Source organism: Lissotriton helveticus, chromosome 7 (genome assembly GCF_964261635.1).
Source record: "Lissotriton helveticus chromosome 7, aLisHel1.1, whole genome shotgun sequence".
Lineage (NCBI taxonomy): Eukaryota > Metazoa > Chordata > Amphibia > Caudata > Salamandridae > Lissotriton > Lissotriton helveticus.
The window spans coordinates 1,749,287,832-1,749,311,129 of record NC_136068.1 but is presented as its reverse complement, the minus strand read 5'-3'; positions in this window follow the sequence as shown (position 1 = coordinate 1,749,311,129).

The following is a 23,298-nucleotide window of genomic DNA, read 5'->3' as shown; positions in this document are numbered from 1 at the left end:
TGAGCTTGCAGCTGTCTGTGCCTAGTTTGTAAATGTCAGGATGTGTTTACTAGAATTAGCCACTGTTAGCTCCACCCACTTGTTGAATGTAGGTTTTCTATATTACCATATATGTACCTAAAACCTGTACTTTGTACTCGTACCGCCTTCTTCTGAGGCCCTGTGTGGGTATAAAAGGACCATGCTCCTTCAGGTCAGGGTACCGAAGGGTGTTGTGTGAACGTAGTTCCACCTCATGAGGTTTAATAAATCATGTATTTTCTATTCCAGTTTCTGTGCCAACTTCATCCTATTGGTCGGAGGACTCTGAGGAGGGCGGACCCCTTGCACTGGTAGGCCTTGCTGAGGCTCACCACCACACTTTTGTGAAGTATCCAGGAGAGAGAACCAAAGAAGGTATCTGCCTCACTCACCCGTTTTCAGATTTCCGACAGAAAGGTGAATGCGTGATCGAGGTGTTTGACAGGCAGAGCAGGTGGGGCCAAAGAACGCCGAGGTAGACAGGGGTCAGTTCCTCCTACCTCCAGCCTCTTGTTTCTGGCTCTGCCCCTCTTCGCCCTCCTCAGCATGCAGCCTGCCCCTGTGACCTCTTCAGCCTGCAGTCTATGGCACGCAGCCTCTGCCCTATTAACATTTCTGCCAGCAGCAGCTCATGCTGCCTGACTGCCAGCTTGGTAGAAAAACAAATGCTGCGGCGAAATCTGAAACGCCGCGTTTCAACCGGACCTCAAAGGGGACCGGGGTAATTTAACTCGGAAGCTGCCGCGGACGCTCAGCATTGGTCCCCGGTGAAGCCGTGTTGAGAGCTCGCCCAGTGAGACCACACCTGAGACCACATTTTTAGATTTATAAGACTGGTGACACTGCTATGTTAACTTTGCACAATTTTAGAACGGTTTTAAACTTAATTGCCGATTTTGCACTTGGACACGGAGGGAGGGATCAAACCTGACAGCCTGGGGCTGCTCACAGAGCTTAGTGGTCTAGGGGTGGAAAGCGGGGTTATTTAACTCGGAAGCTGACACGGATGCGCAGCATGGGTCCCCGGCGAAGACGTGTTGAGAGCTCGTCCGGTGAGACCACATTTTGAGATTCATGAGACTGGTGATACTGCTATTTTAACTTTGCACAATTTTAGAACTGTTTTAAACTTAATTGCCGATTTTGAACTATGAGAGGGAGGGAGGGATCGAACCTGACGGCCTGGGGCTTCTCACAGAGGTTAGCGGTCTAGTGGTGGAAAGCGGGGTTATTTAACACACATGCTGACACAGGCGCGCACAGCGGGCATGCCGCTGGCGCGCCAAAGGCAAGCCCGTCTGTGTCCGTCCGCGCGCAGGCCGGGCACAGGGCCTGTCCCCCTGCCCTTTGTTCCCCAAAACGAAATCAAACTAGTTACACCACGGAGGAAATACACAAGCTGAATCCTGGCACGGGTATGTTATGCTGTTCCCTAAGTCCCAGGACTATCACTTAGCGAGGCATGGAAAGCGCTCTTTGCCCCAGCTGCCAGACACAACTTCCCCTTTTTTAAAATTTGACGGTACATAAGCTTAGAACTCCAACACTCAAGAGGTCAAATTCAAATAAGATAGGGGATTTGAAATCTGTTCTACTAAATGCTAGTTCTTTAGTTAAACTCAGTGAAGAATGTGCTCTGCTTTTGGAGGAACAAGAGATTAAACTAGCTTTTATTATAGAAGCATGGACAGACCTGGCCTCCGGACCAGATTTAGTGAAGGCCATACCCCCTGGGTTTCACTGTTTCACACTTGATAGGCCGCAAAAAAAGGGAGGAGGTATTACGGTAATTTATCACGCCTCTTTAAAACCTTATTTCCTTCCGATTTCCAACTCTACATGTGAAGCCTTAGCATTTCATTTTCATTTTAGAAGTCACAGGATTTTTAAAGGTTTACTCCTCTATCGTCGTCCTGGACCCAAAAAAGGGTTCCTGGAGTCAGTGGGTACCCTAATCAAAGAAGGATTCTGTCAAGATTCATATACAGTAATGGGGGATTTTAACTTCCATCTGTAAAATCATATAGATCCTAATACACAACAGTTGGATCAAATTATGGAGGTGGGCCATTTATGTCAGCTGGTGACTACTCCCACATATGAAAAGGGACACACTTTAGATGGGATATACTCAAACAATCATAATTTGTGTAATATCTCAGTGTTCCCTTTATCATGGTCAGATCATTGTGCTATTCAGTTTGAGCTCAAATGTAGTAGGAACCAGCCAGCCACAAGTAAATTAGACCAGAGGATAACGACCAGAGCCTGGGGAAAATTGGACATCAACCAACTCGAGAGCTCCCTCAGCAGCTCGCTGCGTCCCCTTCCAACTGAAGTGGAAACTGCAGCCGCCGACTACAATCAATGGCTTGCCGCTTCCTGCAATCTATTAGCCCCTAGTAGAAAGTGGCTTCCTAAACGAGCTACGACATCGGCCCCTTGGTATTCAGAAGAACTTAGAGATAGAAAACTGGAATGTAAACTGTTAGAAAGGGCCTGGCGTAAAAAGTATACTGATACAGATAAGGATAAATATAAACAATCCATAGCAAGTTATAAACAAAGCCTATCTGAAGCTAAAAGACAGTTTTCTCCAAGCAGATTGCAATAGCCAAGTCCAATTCTAAGGAACTTTTTAATACTATTAAAAAATTTACCTCACCCTCCAGTCCTAAGAGTCACAGTAACCATTCATTTTGCAATTAAATCTCCGCCTTTTTCAAACAGAAAGTTGAAATGATATTCTCCTAATTTTCTGAGGTCAATGAAAAAACCACAGGCAAGTAACAATAGTAATGAACTGGAGAGCAGAGATCCATTAAGCACTCTGGATCAATTAACACCATTGGAGATTCGAGAAGTAATCAGGGTTTTAACCCAAATTCTATCAGGAGCCCCTAGTGATCTCTGTCCTGCTTGGGTCATCAAACAAATACCAGAGGTTATAGGAATGGCCCTGAATCCCGTGTTTAATAATGTTTTTGCTTCTGGGATTTTTCCGAAAATTTGGAAAGTTGCCTCAGTACTCCCGCTTTTGAAAAAGGAGAACTTAGACCCTAAAGAACCCAATAATTATAGGACTATTTCACACCCCCTGGTTCAACGATGATCTTAAGAAATCCAAGAAACTCTTTCGCTCCCTTGAGAAGGCTTGGAAAAAAGACCCAAACAACAGCACCAGGGACGCCTTCAAAAACGCCACCCGTTTACACCACCAACTGATCCGGACAGCCAAGAAAGCCGCATTCAAAGACAGACTTGACAACAACACCCACAACAGCAAGGAATTATTCAACATCGTCAAAGAATTTACCAACCCCACTGCCAACTCCAACGACATCACTCCCTCTCAAACCCTTTGCGACTCCTTAGCTTCGTTCTTTCAAGACAAAATCGCGGACATCCACAACAGCTTCGACAACCAAACCGGAGACCAACCCTCCCAACCGTATGCCGAACCTTCACCCCCCTTGAACAGCCTTAATGACTAGAACCCAATTTCCACCGAGGACACCATCCGCCTGATGAACTCCATCCACTCAGGATCCCCCACTGACCCATGCCCTCACCACATCTTCAACAAAGCAGACTCCATCATAGCACCACACCTCCGAGACGTCATCAACTGCTCCCTAAACACCGCCACCTTCCCGGAAAGCTGGAAACACGCCGAACTCAGCGCCCTTCTGAAAAAACCCACAGCTGACCCCACCGAACTCAAAAACTACCGCCCCATCTCGCTCCTTCCATTCCCGGCCAAAGTCATCGAGAAAGCAGTCAACAACCAGCTCGCCGCCTTCCTCGAAACCAACAAATCCCTCGACTCCTCACAGTCCGGCTTCCGAGCCAAACACAGCACTGAGACCGCACTCATCGCAGCAACAGACGACATTCGAACTCTACTGGACAATGGAGACACAGTCGCCCTCATCCTCCTCGACCTCTCTGCAGCCTTCGACACAGTCTGTCATAGCACCCTGTTACAATGCCTCAGAAACATCGGAATCCAAGGAAAAACACTTGAATGGATCACCTCGTTCCTGGCCGGAAGAACTCAGAGAGTCCGCCTCCCACCGTTCAAGTCAGAGGCCACTGAAGTCATTTGCGGCGTGCCACAAGGATCTTCACTCAGCCCCACCCTCTTCAACGTATATATGAGCCCCCTCGCGACCATCGCACTCCAACACAACCTCAATATCATCTCCTACGCTGATGACACTCAACTGATCCTCTCACTCACCAAAGACCCTAACACCGCCAAAACCAACCTACATGAAGGAATGAAAGAAGTAGCAGAGTGGATGAAGCACAGCCGTCTAAAACTGAATTCAGACAAAACGAAGTCCTTATCTTAGGTACCTCCCCCTCCGCCTGGGACGACTCTTGGTGGCCAGCGGCCCTTGGAAAATCACCCATCCCAAACGGACCACGCACGGAACCTGGGCGTCATCCTGGACTCCTCACTCTCGATGACCAGACAAGTCAACGCCGTCTCATCATCTTGCTTCAACATTCTTCGCATGCTCAAAAAAACATTTCGCTGGATCCCCACCGAAACCAGAAAAACGGTCACCCACGCACTGGTTACAAGCCGCCTGGACTACGGAAACACACTATACGCCGGTACTACCGCAAAACTTCAGAAAAAACTACAACGCATCCAGAACGCATCTGCCAGACTAATACTAGACATCCCGCGTAAAGACCACATTTCTGGTCACCTGAAAAACCTCCACTGGCTCCCTGTCAATAAGAGGATAACATTCCGCCTCCTCACCCACGCACACAAAGCACTTTACGAACTTGGACCCGAATGCCTCAACGCGTGACTCTCCTTCTACACCCCCCCCACCCACCAGCTACGCTCTTCCAACCAAGCCCTTGCTGCTGTTCCTCGCATCAACAAAACCACCATGGGAGGAAGATCCTTCTCCTACCTGGCAGCTAAAACCTGGAACTCACTCCCTATTCACCTTCGCCTCACTCAAAACCACCTAGCATTCAGAAAGCAACTTAAAACCTGGATATTCGACAAGTAATTCCCCACCCTTCTTCAAGCGCCTTGAGACCCTCTGGGTATGTAGTGCGCTATATAAATGATTTGACTTGACTTGACTTGACTCCCTGCTAAAATCCTGGAAAAGGTGATGAACAACCAACTCAGTGCTTTTCTTCATTGCAACAACTCTCTGGACCCCTCTCAATATGGGTTCAGGGCTAATCATAGCACTGAGCTGGCCCTGTTGAAATCTACGGAAGAGATTAGAGAAGCCGTAGATGGAGAAGGAAGTGCTGTTTTGATCCTGTTAGACCTGTTGGCGGCCTTTGAAGCGGTCCATCATAAAATTTTGATGGACCGGTTGTCTGGGATCTTCTTTGAGCCCCACGCTTTTTAATGTCTATGTGGCACCTCTAGCGGGAGTTATTAGATCTTTTGGCTTCCAGCTCACCTCCTATGCTGATAAAACACAAATTGTGTTGTCCATAACCAAGGGAGGTAAGAAAGAGACTGGGGAGCACTTTCATGAGTGTATGAGTGCCATATCCCGTTGGATGTCCTCCAATTGTTTGAAACTCAACTCTAACAAGACTGAGGTGTTGAAATTTGGGAATAACCCCTTGGTGTGGACACCAGAATGATGGCCAGAAGAATTGGGTCCTTGTCCCACACCAACTAAGAAGGCTAAAAACCTGGGGGTAGTTGTGGATGACAGACTAATCATGGGGGGCCATATTAGCCTGGTGACCTCAGCCTGTTTTATGATTCTTAGAATCATAAGGAAAATAAAGTTCTTCCTGACAGAGAGCAATATGAAGACAGTGGTCATGGCATTGATAACATCGCGGCTGGACTACTGTAATAGCCTTTACCTGAATCTGCAAAAATGTCAGATGTATAGACTTCAGTTAGTCCAGAACTCAGCAGCCAGGCTTTTGTCTGGTACCCCTAAATTTGCTTCTGTCAAAGGCGAGCTCAGGAAGCTACATTGGCTTCCCATAAAACAAAGTTCTCGCTTTAAAGCTCTTTGTATAGTCTTTAAGGCTATCAAAGGGATTGGGCCAGAATTCCTCAGGCACAAGTTCCAATGGTATGTGCCAGGGAGGGCACTGAGATCTGCCAGTGCCAAATTAATACAAACTCTCAGGATAAAAAAATTTAACTGGGGAGGCAGGAGCGTTATCCACTGCGCCTCAAACGCCTGGAACGTGTTTCCACTGGTCCTTAAAAATGCTCCAAATCTCCTCATTTTTCGGAAGAGCTTGAAGACGTGGCTTTTTTTCACAGTGATATCTCAGCTAGATTAGGAGGCCAATGCTTAGTGCCAGGACACGCAAGGGTAATCGTGCGCTCTATAAGTGTTAATAACATAACATAACAGAAGCTCCGTACTTTCGTAAGTGAGACTCCACAACATCAAGCACCCCATCGAAATTTTCTATTTTTGTCACCTGGTTTCAATACAATTTTTTAATTCCACTTTGTACCTACATCTGGCTGGTTCTCATCGCAATTTTTTTATTCATGTCAATTGGACTTGTGACATTCTTTTTCTGTTTAATCAATGGTCACTATCTTACTCAACACTGTGCTATAAAGATAATTGATGGAACTTTGGCACCACACTCTTCTTCACATATCATGAAACGAGACCAGACTTTTGTCAACATCTCTGCCTGGCCAGTGTTGGATGGGATTGTATGGGATGCTGTAAACTTCCAAATTCAGGGCCCAACTGAGGAGGTTAATGTCCCAAGTGTACTTCGTGTTTCAATGGGGGATATAGGGAAACAAAAGATACGCTCTGATGATTGGGACGTTCAAGCCGTGAAATCTTTATTTTTTGATTTTAAATATCATGCTGCATTTGAACTTGAATTCGGCTAATCATGCTGATTTATTTTGCTACCAGCATTATGGCCATCATGTCCTGCATAAAGCTAATACTTTTAAAAATGTGGTTCATTATACTCAATGGGAACATTGCCCAGCTCCCATTGAAGGCAGTTCAAAAACGGATTTTGAAAAAATGTACATGCTTCACTGATTTTAAGAAATCCAATCCTGATTCATTTTCTTTTAAAATGTATTCTAAGCCCAATTCTAAAGTCAGGCTCACCCACACAAAGTTATTGTATTCAAAAGCCTTTATTGATGAGTTAGCTATAGGTGGCTTACTGTCAAACTTAAATCTGTTTGGGGTTCTAAACCCTGGCAGGTACAAGGTACAGAGGCATAACATCATGCGTGCCTTATCCAAAACTATATGTTAGTTCTGAACAGCTCTATTTATCAAACAACCTGTTTTGGATTGGCCACTTCAAAACAAATGAATGCCCCTAAAATTCCTCATCTCTAAGTGTTAGAAATGGGGGTCTCTAGTTGGCCATGGCTGGCGCCATTAACCAAATAGGAACCCTTCTTCCTAAGTCAGGGCAAGTTGACCACCCCCTTTGACAACCCCGGCTCAACCCTGTGGTAATGTAGCACGAGCAGTTAGGCCTTTCTCAGAGGCAGTGTGTGAAGCGTTTATGACCATGAAACAATAAGGCAGTAATGACGCCACAAAAGGACACAACTCAAGTAGGTATCAAACAATAATATCTTTATCTAACAGTTTAACTCAAAACTCTCAAAACGTTTCAACAACTACAATTCACGTCAACCCGTAGGGACTCAAAAAGACAATAGCGTATTCACTAAAGCGTGATACTGACTGAGTTCAGGGCCGGGGCCTACGTGACCCGGTGCACATCAAGATACCTGTCGTGGATAGGGGGCCCAGTATGCAGCTCCTTGAAGATGCAGAGACGTAGGTGGACTCACAGAGACCACAAGTTTTAGGGCCTGAGGTCCGCAGCGTGCACCTACAATGAATCGGACACTTGGGGACAGGCGGGCGCACAGCTGCCCTGGCTGTTGGTGGCGCTGACTCTCATCATGCAGCTCCTTGGTGGGCCCACAGAACTGTAGGGACGATCCTCAACAAGGGTGACAAGGTGCGGGCCCACCGTGGCAGCAGCTCTCCTTCAGCTGCGGGAGCCCAAAGGACAAATTCAAGGATGCAAAGCTGCCCTAGGTGCGGGCACTTAGCGGCCACAGCTCTCTCTTAACTGCGGCGGCCCACGGGACAAATTACGATGAGGCATAGTAGCAAAGGGTGCGGGAGCTCAACGGCTACAGCTCTCTCTTGGCTGCGGTCACCCACGGGACAAATCATGATGATGCAAAATAGCAAGGATGCGGGCACTCAGCGGCTACAGCTCTCTCTTGGCTGCGGCAGCCCACGGGAGAAATCACGATGATGCAAAGTAGCAAAGGGTGCAGGTACTCACGGCTACATCTTTCTCTTGGCTGCGGCAGCCCAAAGAATGGTAGGGACAATCCTCAACAAGGGTCACAAAGTGTGGGCGCACCGCAGCAGCAGCAGCTCTCCTTCAGCTGCGGTGGCCCACAGGATAAATCCAAGGATGTAAAGTTGCCCCAGGTGCGGGCGCTCAGCGGCCACAGCTCTCTCAACTTCGGCGGCCCACGGGACACATCACAATGAGACAAAGTAGCAAAGGGTGAGGGCCTCAACGGCTACAGCTCTATGTTGGCTGCTGTGGCCCACGGGACAAATCATGATGATGCAAAATAGCAAGGGTGCGGGCACTCAGCGGCTACAGCTCTCTCTTGGCTGCGGCAGCCCACAGAACAAATCACGGTGATGCAAAGTAGCAAGGGTGCGGGCACTCTGCGGCTACAGCTCTCTCTTAGCTGCAGTGGCCCACGGGCAGAGGATGGTCTCGGTACGGCTGGCACAATGGTGGACACTCAGCGGCTACAGCTCTCTCTTGACTGCGGTGGCCCAAGGAGCAAATCAAAGTAATGCACAGTAGCAAAGGGTGTGGGCGCTCAGCGGCTACAGCTCCTTCTTGGCTGCAGCAGCCCACGTGACAGAGGATGGTCTCGGCCCGGCTGGCACAATGGTGGACGCTCAGCGGCTACATCTCTCTCAGTTGCAGCGGTCCACCCAGGTTCAGCAAAGGACTTGAAGGTGAAGATTACGGTGGGCTTTCAGCTGCGGCAACTCTCTCTTAGCTGCAGCGGCCCACACAAGTTTAGCAAAAGGCTCAAAGGTGCAGAGTTAGGTGGGCTCTCAGCGGCAGCAGCTCTCTCTTAGCTGCAGTGGCCCGCGCAGGTTTAGCAAAGGATTCAAAGGTTTAGAGTTAGGAGGGCTCTCAGCGGTGGCAACTCTCTTTTAGCTGCAGTGGCCAGCACAGGTTTAGCTAAGGATTCAAAGGTTCAGAGTTAAGCAGGATCTCAGCGGCAGCAACTCTCCTTTAGCTGCAGCGGCCCACACAGGTTTAGCAATAGGACTAGAAGCTCCGGATTAGTCAATGGAGGCCTCACCTGCAAGTGGAATTCCTTCTACAGGAATTCTGATGGCTGACAGGACGAAGTCTAATGTCCCTGTGACTTCTGCAGGAGGCGCTCTCGATTTAGGCCCTCGGGTAGTTTCTTCGGCAAGCTGGGTGAAAGTTTCAAAGTCCTTTCCTCTGTTCACTACGACAAAGTTTCGTCTTGACATCCAGAAGGAACACACTTGGCCACAGTTCCAGCGCAGCATTTTTTACCTAAAAAGTAGTTCGCAAATCACTGACTCCGGTCAGAACAAGTTTGGTGGGGTCGGGGAGCATCGAGGTAACATCCAGCCCTTTCAGAATGAAGGAGCCTGCAATAATATACCTAGTGGGAGGTGGAGCCATCATTCACCTTGCCAGGCACTGCCCTACTAAGGATCAAAGGGTCGTCCCTCCACACGCTCTAAATACTGATTTCTCAGACCCAGCTGGCCATGCTGCTTCAAAATCAGACGACCAATACACACATTCGCAACAGCAGGCAGAAAAGCTTTAGGCAAGAAACTACCGTGTTTTCAGGAAAGGCATTTCAAAACATGTAATATCTAAATGGTCCTTATTAAAAGGTGGCTCTCAATGTCCTGTGCAGAAGTATCTCAAACTCAAGGTTGCTAGGGCAGGATGGGGTGATAGAAAGTAATCCTTAGCAAGCAGGCTACACAGATGTAGGTATTAGGGTTATCCTTATTCACACAGTCATTTTATATACAGGGAGCATTCGCGCTGCGGCACAGATTAGCAGTGGCATGGCACCCAAAATATCTACATTCAGCCAACATACAAGACAGAAAGGGTAGAGTGGAAGGAAGACCTACACCAATGATGCAAGGTCTAACACGCGCCCCCCTGCTGAAATGTGGGGAGAACTAACCATTGCCTTGGGGGTTCTCATTACTAAGGCGGAAAAATCTGAATTGGCCTGTTCTGTACCCGGGCGGGGCTCCACCGTGAAATACATACCCTGTAGGGAAATGGACCACCTCAAGTAATTGCGATTCTCACCCCTCATCTGCATCAACCATCTACGGTTGTCTGTCTGAACCCGGAAGTGAGTTCCAAACAGATAGAGTCTCAGCTTCTTCAGTGCCCAACCCACAGCAAATGCCTCACGCTCAATTTTACTCCATCTCTTTTCCTGGGGAAGTAGCCTCCTGCTGAAGAAGGCTATCGGCTGGTCTAGTCCCTCAACATTGATCTGTGACAGAATAGCCCCTATATCATGCTCGGAGGCGTCCATCTGGCCAATAAATTCCTTTGAAAAGTTGGGCGCCTGAAGCACGGATGCTGTGCACATGACAGTCTTTAGGGCATCAAAACCTTTCTGACAGGTGTCAGTCCAGGTAACCTTCTTTGGCTGCTTCTTAGAAGTCAGCTCAGTCAAGGCTGCAACAATTCTCTTGACAAACCTCCTGTAGTACCCAGTGAGTCCTATGAAGGCCCTCACCTGCTTCTGAGTCTTGAGGGGTTCCCACGCCAGGATAGTTTCAATTTTGGGCTGAAGGGGTGCCACCTGGCCGCTCCCTAACTGGTGCCCCAAATATACTACAGAACCCTGCCCATTCTGGCACATACTGGCTTTGAATGTGAGGCCTGCCTTCCTGCTGTACCATCAGTACTTCCCAGAGGTGGCATAGGTGGTCCTCCCAAGAGGAACTAAACAACACAATGTCATCCAGGTAGGCGGCATTGAAGTTTTCCAGCCCAACCAACACCCTGTTGACCAACCTCTGAAAGGTGGCAGGGGCATTCTTCATTCCAAAGGGAATCTCGAATGAGGTACTCACAACAGGTAAGGGCTGTAGGGGGCCTTAATCTTCCCCACTCTTCCCACTTGCCTGTCAAGTTTCACACGTTCTGCAGTGAGCATCTGAGTTTCAGCGCATCTGGGGCCAATAGAAGAGGGTGTCCAGCCTCTCAAAGGTCTTGGTCTGCCCCAGATGTCCGGCTAATGGCACATCATGAGCCAACCCCAGTAGGAAGGTCCTGAAGCGCTGGGGTACCACCAGCACATGGGCTGACCCAAGCTCAGCAACCTTAGGCTTGCTGTAAAGGAGGTAATTCTCCCAATAGATCCAATGGGACCCTGTCTGATCACCTGCTGCCTGGGCAGCGGCCTGTCGCCACACTCCCTCAAGGGAAGGACAGGTTCTTTGTTGCTCACAAAATTGCTCCCTGGAGGGTCCCCTTCCTGCTGCCAATGGGTCAGCTCTGGTAGGTCCCCCAGTTCCTCTGTAGGTCTTTGGGCATCCCCCTCAGGGTCTGCTCCCTCCGGGACTGTGGGAACCGCGGCAGCAGATTTCCCATGCCCCCTACCCTTTCTCTTCAAGGCCGGGGCCTAAGCCATAATTTCAAGCTCCAGGCCTTCCTGGACACCCTTCTGAGCTGCCATGGACCGAATAGTTGCACACGCCTACTAAGGCAGGCCCAACAGTCTTAAATGAGACTTTCTCTCCATCGTAGCCCATGGGGGAGTTCTCCAGATCATTGCCCAACAGACAGTCTACAGGCATGGCGGGCCTCACAGCCACCTGAAGAGTTCCTGAGACCCCCTTCCTCATTCATAGGGAACCTGAGCCACCTCACATTGGCTCTCTGAGTTGTCTGCTGACACTACGGGACAGAACGCATGGGGGACAATCTGCTCTTTGGACCCACAGCCGGGAGCTGACAGCAGTCACACTAGCTCTTCTGTCCCTGAGAGCCTAAACCCTATGTCCATTGATGGTAAGCAAAGGATTCAAAGGTTCCGAGTTAGGCGGGCTCTCAGCAGCAGCAACTCTGCTTTAGCTGCAGAGGCCCGCACAGGTTTAGCGAAGGATTCAAAAGGGGTCCCAGTCCGCAATCCTCACAGTAGGACTAGAAGCTCCGGATTACTCGACGGAGCCCTCACCTGCAAGTGGAATTCTTCGCACAGGAATTCCAACTGCGGACGGGGTGAAGTCTAATGTTCTTGAGACTTCTGCAGGAGGCGCTCTTGATTTAGGCCCTTGGGTAGTTTCTTCGGCAAGGTTGGTGAAAGTTTCAAAGTCCTTTCCTCTGTTCACTCGGACAGAGTTTTGTCTTGACATCCAGAAGAAACACATTTGGCCACTGTTCCAGCTCAGCATTCTATACCTAAAAAGTCTATGTTCTCTAAGGTTGCAAATTACTGACTCCGGTCAGAACCAGTTTGGTGGGGTCGGGAAGCACTTGGTTTACGAGGTGACATCCTGCCCTTTCAGAATGAGGGGGCCTGCTATCAGACATCCAGTGGGAGGTGGAGCAATTATTCACCTTGCAAGGCACTGCCCTACTTGGATCAAAGGGTCACTCCTCCACAGGCTCAAAATGCTGATCTCTCTCTCCAGACAGGTCTGACCCAGCTGGCCCTGCTGCTCCAAAACCAAATGACCAATACACACAAATGCAACAGCCGTCAGTAAAGCTTTAGGGTTGAAACAACCGCGTTTTCAGGAAAGGCATTCCAAAACAAGTGATATCTAAATGGTCCTTATTAAAAGGTGGCTCTCAAAGTCCTGAGCAGAAGCATATCAAACTTGAGGTTCCTAGGGCCGGATAGGGTGATAGAAAGTAATCCTCAGCGAACAGGCTACACAGATGTAGGCAGTAGGGTTATCCTTATTCACACAGTCATTTTATATACAGGGAGTGTTAGACTTGGCCCTTTTGGCAGGTTCACCCCGAAACTTTTTGCGTTCTCTTAGCCAGTTTCTGTAACCTGGTGTTGGTGATTTTAGGCCTCTGCGCACTTTAGCACTGTGGCCTAGAGTAAAGTGTGTGCACTCTCTGAGTACATGTGGTGAGATTGGCCTGCCGTGCCATAGGAATGCATGGGGGATATGTGTGTCTATGGTAATTCCTGATATGAGAGGAGTGCAATGGCGGGTTTACTATGTGCGCACTCATGGGAATAAATGCTGTGCGATGATGTGAGCAGATTTATTGTGACTAGTGGAGAAGTGCCACTTTTAGAAGTTAGCAAAAAGTACAATGGGTATGGCTCTAATCAGTAAGGCTGAGCCCATAATAGCAAAACAACCAGAGATGCCAGTACTGATCACTATTCAAATTACTTTGACACACACAAAAGCTACTAATCAGTCTGTGTCCAGATTATCCAATAATCTTTATTTAATTGAAAAACACAATCACTTTTTTAATAAACTATTTTTCAAGGGAGACGATGCCAGTTTTAACATGAAATGTTAAAGAAGTGTTAGAAAAATATAGTAACCACAAATAATATTGAAACAAAGTTGATCTATGTACAAGAAAAAGATCTAAAAGATCACAACCAAATTCATTCAATCAAAACTTTCATTTTTCAAACCACATTTCCTCAATCATACTACTCAACATTCACACACATACTCGTGACCCCATAGGACAAAAGAAGAATTTTTAGAAATGTAAATGGACTAGGGGGCCTAAAACCAAGCAATGCAAAAGTTCAGTCTAAAGAGTTGGCTGTGCACGAAATCTTTAGATAACAATAATAAATTCAAGAGAAAATGTAAACACTGCACAACCAGCCCTATCTGTCTAAGCAGCGCATTTGTTTGATATACAACATCAAACCAAAGGGTCTACGCGTTTCAAACCCCCTTTTATTCTTGGGGTTTTCCTCAGGACCACAGAATACTGAAAAAGAAGAAGAAACAAACTTGTGTTTAAAGATTCTGACTTACAATCTCAAAAATGAGCTACCTAGAAGCGACATGCCAGAGTGCATCTTACCTATGGCAGCCTAGCTGTTTCCTCTATAAATTGATAACCTGTACTTTAGGTACACTCCAGTTTGGTTACTGAGGTACCCTTGTGAGTCCCTAGCATATGATACACTAGGTACTAAGGGCATAGGTACCCCAGAGGCCTACCAGGGGCTGAAGCATGTATTATGCCACCCCCGGGAGGCCTACCAAAATGGCACCACAAGACTGCTACTGCAGCCTGGGTAAGGAGGTGCATGCACCCCTTACTAAGATATAGGTTACCTATAGCTACTGTTAATCACTGACACATATAAGCCTATCAGTCACTCCTATGGCAGGCCTTATCAATCCTGAAAGCAGAGTGCTTTGTTTTGTGTGAGAGGGTGCCCATGCATGAACTGGGCCCCTCTGCAGCTTTCAGAGCCTATTCTCTGATGCAGCCAGAATATATACTCTTAAGTGCATTATAACATTGCAGTAAATGCTAACTTTGGAATAGCTGCATGGAAACATGTCGTGTTTGGGGTCAAACACTTTGGAATCCTACTCCCGCCCCCCCCCCCCACCAGTGATGGCAGTGGAGGTAGAATTCCACCCTTCTAGGGGGAGAGACATGTATACACTGGTCTAACCGGTAAAAGTTTAAAAGAGCCCTGGCATAACGAAAAAGGATGCTGCATCCTCAGACACGAGTCTGACCACCCGCTGCTGGACGAATCTCCGGTAGGGGAGGCCTGGACAATAGGTTTTCTGTCACAGGGAGGTGTAACCACCTCGCAGGCAAGCTTTAGTGTATTGGGGCTGGGTGGGTGCACTCTGAGAGTGCTTTGAAGTCAGCACTGGGGGCACATATGGTGTCCCTGTGTATAGACACTTCAAACCGGTTAAAGGGGCTACAGCTCCTGCTCTGGCATGAAACTGGACCAAGTAAATGTGTGTAACCACCCCTTTTTCCAGACCCTCCCATAGGTGGGTCCCCGGAGTATGTCCAACCCCTTTTCTTACTAGAAGTAAGGGACCCCTGGCAACAGGACTTTAGATTATACCTGGACAAAACTCTGAAACTGAATCCTGGAACTTCGATGCATTTCTAAAGATTAGAGGATGGAAGAAGGGGTCGGGGTCAAGGGGTGACTCCCCTGCTCAAGCAGGCACCAAGGAAGCATCTTGCCGGTCTGAATTTCTGAAGCTCCTGCCGGACTCCACAGTATTTCTGACACAGGAGGAAGATTTCTAGTCTTCTCAGAGGACGATCCAAGTCCCCAGCAAAGCTGAGACCCGCAGCCCTCGTGAGTGACATGGATCCGGAACTCCTGGACACTGTGCACATTTGTTAGTGCATCAACATCTCAACCCCCCCTTGAAGTTGTACTTTGGGTTACTTGTAGCCCAAGGCCCGAGCACCATCTGCACCAAAGATTGTGGACCTACACTCCATGAGTGTTCAATGGGCCTGCTTCCTGAATTTCCGCTTGTGGCTCCTTCACAATCCCTGGTCCGTTGACTGGTAGGTCCCTGTGAAAGAACTCTGATTTTCCCTGGGCTTCTTTTGTTGCTCTAAATGGGCCCTGAGTCCCCACCGAGTGGTGAGTCCCTCGGATCTTGCTGGTCTGCCCCAAAGCATTTCTTTGATTCCTGCATGGGTTGCTATTACCAAGGCTTGTTGGGTCCAATCCAGGCACCGACCAGGCAGCACTGAACATCCTTTGTGGGCCAGAATAAATCCAAACTTCTTCACCTGAACTCATCCGACATCTTTGGGCATTCGATTATCGTGCCCCTGGCCACTGGCTAGTGACCCAGACTCTGTCCCCGCTGCTTTCAGGTTTGTCACATCATCGATCCAGGCTTGGATCCCTCCGGACACTTTTCACTTCTTCAGCAGCAGCAATTTGCAGTAGATGCCTATTGAAAACGACGACGAAACCCGACACCAAAAGACACCTATGCACCCGGCTTCCCTGGTTGAGGTAACTCGAGTAATCCGGTGCTCCAGAGGGTGTTGGCTCTAGAACCCCTTAAGTCTAAAGGGATTTGCTCAAAGTCCTCCTCTAAGTATCCTTTTTGTTTTAATTTTCTGGTCTGCATCTCCGAAGCTTGCCCAGGATTTTGAAGTATTTGAAGCCCAGGAAGAGGATTTTCAGACTTCGCGAAGGCCGACCAAAGTCCCCAGCAAAGCTGAGACCCACAGCCCTCACGAGTGATGTGGAACCGGAACCCCTGGACACCATGCACATTTGCTAGTGCATTGACTTCCCAATATTTTCTGAGATTGTACATTGGGTTTCTTGTAGCCCAAGCTCCAAGCACCATCTGCTCTGAAGAATGTGGGCCTACACTCTACAAGTGTTCTGTGAGACTGCTTCTTGCATTTCCACTTGAGGCTCCTTCACGATCACTAGTCCGTCTACTGGTGGGTCTGCACAAAGGCCATTCTCATTTTCCTTGGGCTTTCCTGGTTGCTCCACACGTACCCTGACTTCCTAACAAGTGATCAGTCCTTCAGACCTTGCTGGTCCACACCGAAGCATTTCTTTGATTCCTGCGTGGGTTGCTGTTGCCTAGGCTTTTTGGGTCTAATCCGGAAACCGACATGGCAGCACTCAACATCTTTTGTAGGACAGTTTGATTGCAGAACCTGGTTGTCGTCGATGCCTCCTGGTCTTCGTGGCTCAAGAGTCAAACTACTCCTTCTTCACTTGACATTGGTGGGCGTATGCCCAGACCCAGACTATGACCCCTCTGCTTTCAGGTTCTTCTCATCTTCGATCTAGGCTTGGATCACAAGGGACACTTTCCTCTAAAATGGCAGCAGCCTATCGCCATTGAAAGCGATGACGGAACCCGACACCAAAAGACACCTATGCACCTGGCTTCCCTGGGTGAGGTAACTCAAGTACTCTGGTGCTCCCATGGGTGTTGGCTCTAGAACCCCTTAAGTTTAAAGGGGTTTGTTCAAAGTCCTCCCCCAAGTGTCCTTTGTCTTTATAATTCCAAATGCGACTTTCCCCATAGAAGTTAATGGTGATTTGTGGCTGTGTTCACACACTGCATGCGTCCCCCGTGGGTCCCCTCTGTCACTACCTTGGGTGGTTCTTGGTGGCCACAGCGCTTTTGAAGACTCTCCCTTGTGTCAATGCAAGTTGTGGTTCTAATACCACTTTCTTAACATATGGTTTGGTACGTCCCTAGGGCTCAACATATGTTGTGCTAATTTACTGTGTGTTATTAAGTTTACTGAATGTACTTTTGCCTCTAGCCTCAAAAAGGGCCCGATTCACAGAACTAACTTAAGACAAAATCCTAAACTTACTACCATTTTGGTTTTCACAGAAGGCACTTACTCATTTTGGTATTTACAGAAGGCACTTACTTCGGTATCCACAGAAGTTAGGAGTCCTAACTTTAGGACACCTAAATACCTTCTGTGAATACCGAAAGTCTTAAAGTTAGTATTTTTTTCAGTTTAGGAGTTGTAAAGTTAAGACTCCTAACTTCACATCTCCTAAACTGACAAAAATCCTAACTTTAAGACTTGCGGTATTCACAGAAGGCATTTAGGAGTCTTAAAGTTAGGACTCCTAACTTTACTACTCCAAAACTGAGAAAAATCCTAACTTTAAGACTTTCGGTATTCACAGAAGGCATTTAGGAGTCCAAAAGTTAGTACTCCTAACTTCTGTGAATACCCAAACGAGGAAGTGCCTTCTGTGAATACCAAAATGAGTAAGTGCCTTCTGTGAATACCAAAATTGTAGTATGTTTTGGATTTGTCTTAGGTTACTTGTGTGAATCAGGCCCAATGGGACTAGAGGGATGTGCTTAGAATAAACACATATATTTTTTATGTGTACCTGATGTGGTTCTCCTTTCATTTGGTCATTCATGAGATTATAGACTGGTAAAACAAGCTGCTTTACATTCCTCCAAGACTTAGCCTGAAGGCTGCTCTCCACATCTACCACTAGGATAGCTTACTATTGAGGTTGTCTTTAACCTACTATCAATAGGGGTCGCTTGGACTGGTGCAAGGTGCCCACTAGAATAGTGGACAACCCAGGAGCTGAATATTGGCCACGCCACCCCCGCCGGCGAATTACTTCATAGCAGCCCGGGCCGGCCGACTGACTCGAGGCCATGGTGAGGGAGAGTGCTGCATGACCGTCGGAACAGTGAGTTTGTCAGACTTACCAGTAATTGACGCCACCCTGCCGCTCGGGGCACGAGCAGGCGGTAGTTCATGTGAGCAAGAAAACGTTTTGGCTACTTGCAACAATGGTAGCACAGTTTACTGCTACTCCGCAGTCTGCACCCACCGTAGTATGAAGACCTGAGAGTGGACGCCTCCCCATCCCCCGCACAATGGCTGAGTGAATCACGGGACCGCGGCCGCTGCCGGAGTGGTGATTCCTCACTCAGCAGCCCAGAGCAGACACCTCACTGGGTAGCAAAGCTGAGTGTGACGATCATGCCGGGTCGCGAGGTTGCCACAAAACTGCACTAAAACACAAGGTACTTTTGACTGAACAATAATAAGCATATCGGTGTTTAAAGTGGATTTTTTTTAATTTAATTTTAGGCTCTGTAGTCGGTCACTTGTATCAACCCCAAGAACTCTCGCTTTAAGATAACCGGGGACACATTTGTGGTTATAACAAGTGAAATAAATACACCTAGAAGTTTATGAAAAATAAAGTTCACAACCTAGTACCACGTATGTGTTTTTAGCTCACGACAGGACGTACCCCAGGTACATAGCAACGGTGCCCGTGAGGCCTCATCTTCTCTTGACATGAGTCAACCGGAAATGGCGGCCAGCCACCAGGCTAGGCGGCCCGCACCGAAGTGCCGCTCTTGCGGCTTTTCCTAGAAAGAAGTAAGTGCTGGAGTGTTCCTGCTAAGTTGCTAATGCTTCTATAAAAGGGACTGAATAGAAGGTGAAAATGCAAACGTGCATGAATCAAGAAAAGGATGTCTCAAACAGAAATTGTTATGGGTCAGTTTGTGCGATTTAATAATGTTTGATCAGGACTACAAGAAACCGATTCCTTGGCGGCACTGTTTCGTTCAGCGCCGAGTCAGAGCGTCACTAACAGAGCCTGTATGCTGGCAGCTGGTGTGTTCAGCTGCAGGGCTGGGCAGGTAGCGGCACCACGTGCCGCCCGGGTAACGATATGTATTGGGGTCATGTTTAATATCAAGGTTAAACATTTGTGGAGCTCATATCCCCAACTAGATAACAAAAAAGATCTTAAATCAAAGGTCCTATGTAAAGGGGGCTCTAAGATCTCATAAAAATACTAAGCGCTCAGTGGTAAAACACAAATTAGACGTATGGTACTAAATGAATGTAAGGACTCGCCTATCCTGTCTATTTCCTCATTACTGAACCCCAGTAGGTATCATCATTCAGCTCTACACGATGTGAGGAAAGGCGGTAAATCCATTGTTGTTCCTTCTCGAAAAGGCCACCATGTGGTCTGCTATGTCCAGTCAATTGTTCTATAACAGTACACCTCATGACATTAGGTGTATGATTACATTGCAAAAATGGGCTGTCAATTTCGTTGTATTCTTACGACATCGTACATTACTACGATGCTTGCAGATACGCTGTTTGATGCGTCTGGAGGTCATGCCAACATATTTGAGATTACAGGGACAAATGATTAGATACACAACATTACTTGAGTTACAATTTGTATGACTCTGCTGTTGCCAAAGCTTCCCTGGTTCCAAATTCAGAGACTTCATGCTAGTAGTTATATGACATACACTACATTCCCCGTATGGATAATGACCCACGACCGGGGGAAGACCCAATGTATTCAAAACTGTACGGGTCTCGTCTGTCAACTGAGTTCTGGGACGTGTGTGCACGAGAGAGTCCTTGAGACTTCTAACCCTTTTATAAGAGAAAAGGGGCTTAGCCCAATCATGTTGTGTGCTTGTAAGGATCTTCCAATGTTTGTTAATGCACCTACTTACAGCATTAGAGATAGGATTGTAAGTGGTGACGCAGGTTAGTGGGGTACTTACAGGCGGTTCTTTAACATACTCATCCAAAAGAGCCTCCCTATTCTGATTCTTGGCTCTTTTGCTACTCTTCTGGAGTAGATGTTTAGAATAACCCCTGTCATGTAATTTACTAGTCAGTTCTTTGGCTCGTTCCTTATAATCAGCCAGCTCACTACAATTACGTCGAAGACGTAAAAATTGCCCAAAGGGGAGATTCTCCCTCAGAGGGCGTACTATGGAACTCTACCACTGGCCACTCTGAGCTTGGCATATGGATTGTCTTTTCGATTCTCATATTTCACTTGTGTGCAAACTGTTTTCCGCTGCATGGAATGCCCCTTCCAATGGGCCATGGATCTCTGCCTCTCCAATACGGTGTCTCCTGTCCCGGATTCCGATCTGCTAGTGAGTTCCCAAGTGGCCCATGAGCTGGAATGTTCGGGTGTTGGGATTATGGGTGTGCGACTGTGCATGGGTTGCTAGTTCAGTAGGATATCTGTGCGGCTGCACATCCCTTCCTGGAACAGAGTTTTCTTGAAGAACACACAAGAGTCTCCTCTGATGGTGATAGATGATCCTGTAATTGAAGATCATGTATGTTCATTTTCTATGCTGTTAAAGCACGTTTTTTTAGAGGCAAGTAAGATGGACACACACAAATGCTTCAAGAGTGGCTCTTTATTGCCAATGAACTGCAGTTGAGACAATTTGCTAGTAGCTGCAAATAGATCTATTTTACAGAAGGGAAACCAGTCCTTTTATACAATTTTCAGAACCAGAACATGTTAATTATTACCTTAAACACCATGGTGTGAGCATTTCAGAAATATTCACAAATATTCCACGTGTACATTTGCTTTATGTATGACGCACATGACCATGCTAATATTTAGCCAATCTCTTACGCTACTGCCTCCTGACCTACAGTCTAAATCTGTTATCTTGTTTTTGTCAAACATGCACTATTTGATCTGGTCAGCAGATCCTCGTGTTTTTCTGCTTTATCTGTTCAATTTCCACACACGGTATTTATTCTGAGCAAACATTTTACCCAAGCAGGAGCAGAGCAGGTTGACATGTTCCCAGGTCAGCTAGCCATTTCTAAGAAGTGACTCGCTGAACTGGCTTCTGCAAATATTCTGAAGGTTAATGAATAATTACACAATGTGGAGTTACAACAGAAGGGACAAGTACTCTTTCATTTGCAATCCATTTGGTCAAAGCTGAATTTCAGACAATTTAGTTTAACCCTATGTGCATTATGGAGCTGCCTTTGCATTGTGGTGGGCCCATATTACATTAGTGGGCCCATATTATTTGCAAGCAGGTGGTCACAGAAATTAATGTAAAACTACGGTTCATTTTAATGCATTCCTTCCTCAAAGGGCTAATTAATTTTTCATCTTTCACAATGCTTGATTGGATGGCGAGTCTCTTTTCTGACAATAACAATGACTTCCTCTTCGAGGTTGTTGCAACATATTGTGCATATACACTGATGGATTGCTCACCCGAACTTGAACTCTGCGTTTCTATTGAGTCCTTTGTTCGTTGGCCCGATCAGGGGAGGGTGTATTGAAGATACGATATTGCCTGCAGACATTGCTATGTTAGCATAAGTGAACTATATGCTCAGACACCATTTTGCCTCTTTTGCACACGACACTACATGCCTCTGTTCTCATAAATAAAACTGCTTTCTTTTCTTCACATGAGAACGAACGGTATGTTTTTCACATATCTAGGCTTAAACTGAGACCTCAGTCTGCACAGAGTGTTCAAGATCGAATAACAATGTATACTGTTAATTCATGTTGATCAGTCCCAAGCACTTGGACATAACAGGAACGCAGCTGCAAATAACTGAAACTCAGGTGCTTTTAATATTGCAATGCATGCATGAAGGGAGCACCTGGAGAAAACCTTTCTATCTACAGAGAGATGTGCTTGTCCTGGGATGTGATTCACTGCATCTGATCATGGAGGTATGGGGTTCCTTGTTCAAGCCTAGAGGTCTTCTATTATTATAAAAGCAAGTTCCTAACCAGGGGAGGGTGTCACAAGGTGCTATAGACCTAGTTCCACTGTCATTTTAAAATGATCTCCCCCTTTGTGTTTCATGAAATTGTAACAATGTTGATTGTATTATTATTATTATGCATCTTTTTATTAGTATTGGAGAAAGTACTGCATCTTAGAGCATGTAGGTAAAATAAACATTTTAAAATATAGTGAGTCTCTGATTACTCACGTTGTGGACTAGTATTAGTGTTAAAATGAAAGAGAGTTCTTGATTCCCACTTTTCCTGAGAGTTTCCTAAGTTGCTTGTCCTGGGTTGTCTAATCATTGGTAGCTTTGCTGTAGCACGTAGAACAAATGAGATACTGATGCTAGTCTGATTGGCGCTCTGGATCACTGAGGTTGGTTTTTGGTACACCACAATACACTGAGGTTCTGGTTTTCTGTGCATCATAAGAATCCCTGCAACACCACACTACGCACAGCACTAATGAGAGACCAACGTATCCACACCCCACACACAGAAGTTCTTGCTTAAGGTACTCTTGTATGGAGAAACCTTGATACTAACGTATACAACAACCCATATACCCAAACATTGCACACACATATGACTCATTGCGCCAAGCTGTGGCATATCATCCAAATAACTGCCGCAGGTTAGAAGAATGCCGGTACTACGTGAGCCACCAATGCAAGGGCAGAACATCCTGGGTACATGCACAACGTCTGTCACGTGGAACTGTACCATGTCTGAAGGCTGCCAGTTAGTGTCTGATGCATTGGTCTGCATGTTGTGGCCCTTGCCTTGCCCATACTGACACACACATGTTAATTAGGTATATGCAACTTCACTAGTGTTCAACTGTGATATGTGTTGATTAGAATGAGAAATTGTTTGCCCCAATGAGCATTGAGGGACTGGCGGACGCATGCCACTTAGGGGGAGTCCCTATTGGCAGCTCCACCTCTGTGAGCCAGACATTGTTGTTGGGATAGTTGCTGATAGACCTGTGCTCTTACGTGTCTTCAGCAATGTGAGGATGGTGTCCAACTTCTTGCAATGTGGATCACTGTAATCCATCACTACAGGCTGTGTCCCCCCAGTTGAGTGTGAGT